The sequence below is a fragment of the Strigops habroptila genome, chromosome Z (assembly GCF_004027225.2).
Source record: "Strigops habroptila isolate Jane chromosome Z, bStrHab1.2.pri, whole genome shotgun sequence".
Lineage (NCBI taxonomy): Eukaryota > Metazoa > Chordata > Aves > Psittaciformes > Psittacidae > Strigops > Strigops habroptila.
The window spans coordinates 11,500,481-11,508,715 of record NC_044302.2 but is presented as its reverse complement, the minus strand read 5'-3'; positions in this window follow the sequence as shown (position 1 = coordinate 11,508,715).

Genomic DNA, 8,235 nt, shown 5'->3' with positions numbered 1-8,235 from the left:
TAATGCAGCAGTGATCTTGCAGTGGCAAGACTCAGTCCTCAGGCTTGTTTCTTTTTAAAAGTAGAAGTTATTTTTCGGAAGCACTTCACCTTCGCCCAAAGCAAAAGGAGGTCTGAGGGGTTTGCTTTCGGCTTCTGCGCCCTTCAGCATGATGCCTCCTGGCCCAGCCCTGCAGGCTGCCCATCGGATGCGCTGGGCGCCGCGTTCCCGCTGAGTTCCGGCGCGCCCCCTGGCGTCGCGAGTGTGTGGGGACGGTCAGAAGTGAGAATGGCTGCTCCATGGCATAGTGCCTCACAGCTCTAGTCAAACGCAGTGTCTGTAAAGAAGCTTTAACAGAAGATTCTCCCCGGCAGCAGTTGACTGGAGAGATCACAAAGTGCAGAGGAATGGACTGCGGCTATGTTTGGAGGATGAGAGGGCATAAAAACCACATAGAGCTCAGGCAGCCACCAGCTCTAGTGAATCAGTTTAAATCATAGCCTGGTTTGGGTCAGAAGGGACCCCCTAAAGCTCATCCAGTTCCAACCCCCTGCCACAGGCAGGGACACCTTCCACTAGAGCAAGTTGCTCAAAGCCCTGTCCAACCTGGTCTTGAATGCTGCCAGGGATGGGCAACCACAACTTCAATCCTTCTGTATAATATAAAGGCTGCTGATTCCTGCAAGAACAAAACAGATTTTTTGGTAAATAATGCTCTAGTAATGAGAAGGTCTGACCAAGTCAGTTCTAAATGGGGAAGTGCAATGGGCATGGCTGGTCTCCCTGATGAAACTGTACTGACATGCTACAAGAGAGAATGAAAGGTGGTAGTGTGCCTAAAGTAAGCAGAAACTTGTCAGACCCATGAGCTGGATGAGATCCCTGATGCTCAGCCCAGTGCATTAGCAAGACGTATGTTCCCTTTGAAGGCTGCTGGGGAAGGACAGTGTGGGGATGCATCAGCCAATGTAGGTAGTTAATGATATATGTATATAAAATACCATCTTTATACTTGCAATGCTGATTTATGCATATAATCATAATTTTTCAAAGTCAGAATTCATCTATAACAGTTATTGAGAGGGTAACTACAGTATTCAAGGGAAAATTCTAACATTTTTAAAGAAAATTATGTTAAATTCATACTGCATTCTCACTGGACATATGCCTAACATAGACTGTGTAGGTATGAGATTAAAGGAGGAATATGTTTGCTTTCTAATTGATTTAAAAAATCTATCTCTGAGAGTTATGAGTGCAGTGGAGGCATTTTCTGGTTCCTTTGTTCAAAGAAAATTTAGCAGGAATAATTTATAAGTGATCCCCTTTGGTCCAGTTCACAGTGATCTGATTTGCTGGGGTGGTTCTAATTTCCAGACTACCCAGCACCACATGCAAGGCTCATGCAGGCTCAATGATGGTAATGGTTTTTGTTTAGACTGCTTGAAGGAAGGTAACGTGAGTATAATTTCCCAAGCTACACCAGGAACTTCAACTGAACCTGTTCCTGTTCTGGAGGCGCAAAATGCGTTTACAGATCTGCAGTGTTGGTGCTGAAGCAGCCAGGCCATAAGTCTGTATAGATCAGTCAGGTAAAATGAAGATAGTTTTACCTCATTTGTTTATTTTTTAACTTTACATTCTTCCAGGCAAAGTGCTTATATTTACATGTACTTGAAACTGTTCTGCTTTTTGGTAGTTCCTGCTGCTATATTTTGTTTTTAAAGAATGGGATTTGGAGAGTTAGGTAAATACAGTGTACAATAAAGTAGTGAAATCTAGGGCATTAAAGTTTTGCAGAAGTCTGGTTTTGTGACGTTTCAGTAGGATATTGGCAGGGTATGCATCTTGTCAACTCTTAAGTAGATAAAAGTGCAGGCCACATTATTAACAGTATTTTTGGGACTACAGAGTGTGACAAACAAAAAGCAGTTTGGCTTCCAGAGTTAAGTGTTAAGTAACTTGGATTATTAATGAAAATTCAGCAGAGAAGAACATGCTTTTTAGCTGCTGTCTCAGTCAAACTTGAATGCTAGTGACCGTAGTGCTCTACCCTCTTTGAGAGAGGCTTTTTGAGTTTTTATTAGTTTTGTGGCATGTGGGGATTGTCAAAATAGATCAGATAAAAAGTAGTTCCAGAGCTAAACATTTCCAGAGGGTTGGTAATGTCCAGATAACGTTACCGTGCTCTCGTTTTCTTTCTGTGCTCCTTCTCATTTTGAGTTTTCTGATGGAAGAAAACCAGAAAATTCTGACCTTCTCATAAGACAACAGTTCTCAAACCTGCTGAATGCACTTGGAATTTCAAAATGTATGCTTCTAAAAATACTTGTAGTCAGGTGATTAGATTCACGGTACCTGGATTTTACTTGATGGTTTCACAAGTAGACGCATTTCTTAGTATTTCTCTAAACTGCATTTTTCAAAATTTGTTTTCTCTAAGGAAGTATTTTGAGCCCAGACTTGTGGACCAATGCAGCGTCCCATATGGGAAAGAGACCCAGTGTCTTCAATCCATTAGTCCCTGTAAATAGGGCTGCCCCCAGGCTGTGCAAAATGAAAGGAGCTGGGGAATGGATAATCCTTGCAGAGTCTGGAAGCAGGCTGAATGGTGGATTCAGCTGAGGTAAGAGACAGACGTCAAGCAGCCTGCTAAGAAGTTGGCCTGGGACCATGCATCTGGAGCATTCCTAGTATGCAGCAGTTCCTAGAAAGGCTGAGCTCTGCCTTTCATCATTAACAGCCACGAGGGACAATATCCGGTGGGAAGATCCCTTTCACTTACGCAGGATAAAAGCATAGCATGTTGTTTGTTGTTGGATAGATTTTGAGTGCTAGTGAACTGTCAAAAAAAAAAAAAAATCTTGAGTAGCAGTTCCAGTAGTTTTGTTGAATATTCCTGTGTGGTTTTGGGCTAATTAAAAACACAGCTTTTGTCTGTGTCAGTCAGTAAAGTGGGTAACCAATGTCTCAGCAGTTAATGAGTTTGACAAGTTCAAACCTTGAATGTGACTTTTCATAAATATGTCCGTTTACAGTTGGTCTAATTTATTCTTCAATTTTATGCAGGGCTTCTGGATTAACTGAAGTGCTTTGCTATGCTAGCAGAGCTGCTCATTTTAGGACAGTCTCTGGGCTTTCCAAGAAATATGTCTATGGCCTACCATTTTTCCAACTATACAGACAAATCTCCACACTTTTGCTTTTTTGCTCTTGATACATTATCTAATGGGTCTTTTTAATGTTTGATTTGTTCTCCCAAATCTGTTATAGACATTAACATAGACAATAAAAGGGCTGTTGATATGTCTGTGGCTGGATAATGTGTGTTCTAGCAGTAGTGTTTCCTGAACCACATAAGAAAACCAGTCTTTCAAGAGTACAGGATATCAGCTGCAGCCTCACCGGAGTTCTCCATAAATACCAGTTTTGGTCTTCAATAGCCTTTTGACATAAATTACATCATTTTGAATTGGAAGAGTTATAATTATCTATTACCTAAGTCATGTTTAATTCTCAGGATATATACCTGCTACCTATAATCGTAGTAGATTTTAGGATAAGTGAAAAAATCGGTATGGGGACTTCATCCATTCTAATCTTAGAAGTATGGAGCATGGAATAAGGACTGCTGGCCAAGGTACACGCATACCAGCTTGGCTCAAATCCTGTTTAGTTATATTTCCATGGGATTGAGATTTTACTGAGAAGATTTATCTTACAATTCATAACTAGGATTTTGTGGACCAGTGAAAATGTCTCATTGACTTCAATAGATATTGGTCTGGGCCTTAGATTATTACCTGCGGTCATGAGGGGATTCAAGTGACCTGGATTATTTGACAAAGATATTTTGGACTATTTTAGCCTGGCTACCGATCTGCTTCTCCATGGAGTGAGAGTTAAAAACAAGTCTCTGTAATAAGAGGCAGACAGACAAGCAAAGAACATATTGTAGCCTATGGAGTCTTTCTAACCTGGCTTTGTAACTCTTTTCAGAGGTGAGTAGAATTCAACAATAAATAGAATTGATTTGATTTGGAAGAGGTGTACCTTTGGAGCTAAATTAAAGTTATAGGAAAGGAATGATGCTAGCTATTTGACATAGTAGAAGAGGTCCTAGAGCAGTGCTCTTCCTTGCTAAAAACATTTTGCTATTGACTAGGTCTAAGCTGGAAGAAAATGAATACGGTGATCTCCTTGAATTTCATGGTACCTTTAATGAAAAAAAGAAATCATATGTAAATACATATATAAAATATGCATATGGGTTTTACATACATAAAAATACATTAAACTTGTTTTCCTCTTTAAAGCCTCAGAGATCTTCCTCCTGGGAGATACTGACATTCTCTTCATATTGGGTGGATTTACTGCAAGGAAAGCTAGAGGAAACTTAAAAGTGTCCGGTTTTATTTAAAACCTTGGTGGTCTTTAACGGCTGCCCCACAGTTCCAGCCTGGTACAAACTTAAACAGAGCTCTTTGTTGCTCTTGAATGTGACATAATCCTTTCATCTGGCATGCTGAATGAAGTATGCACATAGCTTTTTTGCTACCCCTGCTGGGCTGCCTTGTTACACCTTCAGAGCAAACCACCCCACAGTAAAAAAGCTTGGACTCTGTCATCCACCCTAATGTCAATAAACAACAGATAACTATGGCATCTTTTGGCTTTAAAATGCTGTCCTTCGTTAAACTTGTGTGTTGAGGAAGGAAACAGCTCCCCACATCATTGTTTCTTGCAGATACAGAGTACATTTTTTTTGTTGTTTGTATGTTTGCTAATTTGAAGCTCTTTGAAGAATCCTACAGGGAGATCAAAGACAAAAGATTAGAACGTTTTTAATAAAGTGAAGAAGGATCAGGTTAGATCAAAGGGACAAGCTGACAGGAAATAAGTAGGTGCCGTTGTTGGCTGACACTTGCATGCTGTAGGGTGATTTCTGTGTTAATGTGAGGTCACGAGGAGGATTGCTTTACATCTTATTGTCTCCAGACTTTGCTGACTGGGTGTGTCTTTGTACTTCGCTTTAATCTCAAAAATTAAAACCCATAAAGTCTCAGTTTGGCTCAGCCACATGATTTTTCTAGTTATTTAGCTTTGATTTTGAAATAAAAATAAAATTTGGAACATACCAGCAGGGTATGGAGGTAGTTAATTGGCCTGCAAGGGGATTCAGCTATAGGAATATTCGTTATCGGAGGCGCTGGGCTTCAATCACCCCTAATGTCATTTTGCTGCCTTTAAGGGAGTTAAATCTTACCCCAATCTAAGAGAAAATATGTTTTCTAAATAGATACTGAAGCTTTGTGTGCTCACAGGTTGTACCACTGTAATTAAACCAGTACAATGAAATTAATATAGCCCCTTCAGTTTGGATGTAGTTTTATTGGTATAGAACTGCTAATTGGATAGAGTTTATTTCCATGAGAGATTAGAGTGGCAGCAGTAACTGGAATGGGCTCAGCGGCCTCCTTGCGATCTTCAGCATGTAGATTATGGTAGATGCATGTGGTCTTTGACATCCTGACATATATATATCAGAAGTAAGATGCTTTACAAAATACACCCTTCTTTTAATAATAAATCATCCTTCTCCCTGATGTAGCTGGAAGCCAATTTGCGGGCAATCACAGGAATACAAGCCAATTTCTTTACCATATGATAAGGTGATTTTGTAATTGCACAGAGCTTGATCTCCGCATCAGGTGAAGAAAACAAGCAAATGCTTAAGACGTTTGTGGGACTTTGTCGCCATTAGCAGGAAATCTCCCCTGCCTGAAAGGATGTTTTCATGCAGAGGTGCAGGATTGGGCCCAAAGAAACAATACTTGTTTTGTACCACAAACAAAAGGGCTAGTAACATTGGTGTTCTCCTCTACACAAGTACATGCAGAGATCCTCTTTCCTTCAGCACTGGGGCTTTCTGCTGCCCTAATTCCAAAGGGCAGATACATTACTGAATGTGGTGTAAGCAATAACTGTCTGGGTTTTTTTTAATCCAGCACTGGGGCAAAGTAGAACAAATGGGAAGAGAAGGTTAGTTTGCATTTGGGAAACTGAGGAAAGTTTGTGAGCCTTTAAGGATATTAGAAACAGCACTGAGTTTGACTAATGTGCTGCAGTGGGAAATAGCATTCCTTTTCACTGCCTGTGCTGTGGCTGGGCAGGGCTGCTCTCTTGTAGTACGCATGGCTTTAAGCCAAAACTTCACATACTGCACTGTTGTTTTCTGCTTGTACACGTGTCTTATCTAGGGTTCCTGATTAAAAGCCGCATGGCGGATTGTACGAAAGGCTGCTGTTGTGGGTGCAGTCAGAGTTCAGCTTCAGGAGAGATGACTCTGGGGGTGCAGTGCTATTAATGCAACAGCTGAGAGTGGCATATGGGAAGAAGACAACCTGGTTTGATTTTGAACATTGTCTCACTTTCTGTATTTGGTCACATTCCATGGAGCCTCCTGGGCTGCCAGTCGTGTTAATTATCATGATTGGTAGGTTCTAATTAAAATGACTTCTAAGTCAGAAATGTGCAGCTTTCAGATAGAAAAAATACTGGAGGCTTCTCAAATAGTCTGTGTGCTTCTGTGTAACAGCACATCTCCTACAGGGATCTACATCTGTAACCATTTGGTCCCTGTTGACCCTGTAGCTAGACTTTGCTTCAGCTGGGAAATATGCCCTGAAATGCTGCTCTGAGCTTTCAGATTTAGAAGCCGCAGGTCATACGTTGAGATTTATTAAAACACTGTAATTTTGTTTAAATTTTAGACGTTGCATGGAGCTATTCTTCTGCAATAAAATACAGTCATTGGAGATGATTGGAAAAAAGAGTAGTGATTGGGTAGCAGAAAAATAGAGATCATGAGGATCTCAGTAGTGGGCAGAAATGTCTACATCCTGCTGTAGTTGTGAGGGATCCTAATGAGTTCAGCTGGACATAGGTTCCTGGATGATAGAAGTGCAGGAAAGAAGTGCATAGGCCATGTCCAAAATAGGAAAATCTGGAGTTGTAAATGGATTCTGTTAAATTTGTGTAATCTTTTAATATATATAACACCATAAACCTACAGGCATCAGAAGACTCTGATAGGACTGGAATGTAGCAGAAATTCAAGGTACTCAAAGCAGTCAAACAGTATGAAAGGAACTAGAAATAAAAGAGAGTCCTTTAATGGACTTTGCAGAATGAAGATTAACAATTCAGGGAGAGGTGCAAAGGGAGGAATGAGGATGTTGACAAAGTGTTATGGTAACAGAAATTTCAGTGATGAAATGCAGAATTCCCTGAGGGAATCATAAATCAGCTTTAGTCTGCAAGGTATGATGGTTCCTAAATCAGCAGGAGTCTGGTACCTAAATAGCTTTGCAGTCTAGTCCCAGATGCTTTACTTTGGATTTTTCTCTTCCCTTGAGGTTTCATGGGGTTTTAAATTTAACAGGGCACTCGTTTCCTTTGAACCAAAGCATGTTAATAGCGTACTTAATATATTTATAAAAGGAAGAGTCTTGAAGGATAGCTAGGGATTTTTCAGAGTTCTGAAGTGCTAAGTGTTTTAATATAAATTAGAATGCATTAAGAAATGGGTGAAAAATGACAGGGAGCGTCAAGCTGAGACTAACTAACTTTGGGAAGTTTGATTTATCCCATGCTTGAATCTTTGATGGGTCTTCTGGGGGTTCATTAGATGTGAGGCTGCAGTGGTAGCATACTGAGAACAAATAATTATGATCCAAACACAGATACAGCACTTGTTGATTAATACATCAACAAAGGACAACATTAAGTTGTCCCATGTGAGTGGAGATTGGCAGGCTGGAGCGAGCTGTAGGAGGAGCAGCCTGTGTCCAGTGAGTGGTAATGCTGGCTGTTAAACCCTGTTCCCGCAGCACCAGGCTCCCTCCTGCTCACTCCCTTCTGCTGGAAGTAAGTTTTGGATTAATGAAAAACTTTGGATCTGAGAATCTACAGGGTTTTCAAACGAAGCAAGACTTAGTAAAGCGTAAGGTTTAACATGCAGCTTGTGACGGTGAGCCAGAGCCTTGTATAGATGTACCATATCCAGTTGTACATGTCTATAATTTCTCTAAGTTTTGGGATGGCTTCTGAAATTATTGAGCATTCACTCTACAATAACCACATTTAGCACCTGCTATCTCTAGTTATTTTAAAAATCTTCTTCATTGTCAATTATAGTCTTTGGTCCAAATGACATACAAAACTGAAGGAATGACTGGATGATAGGCGTTGCTA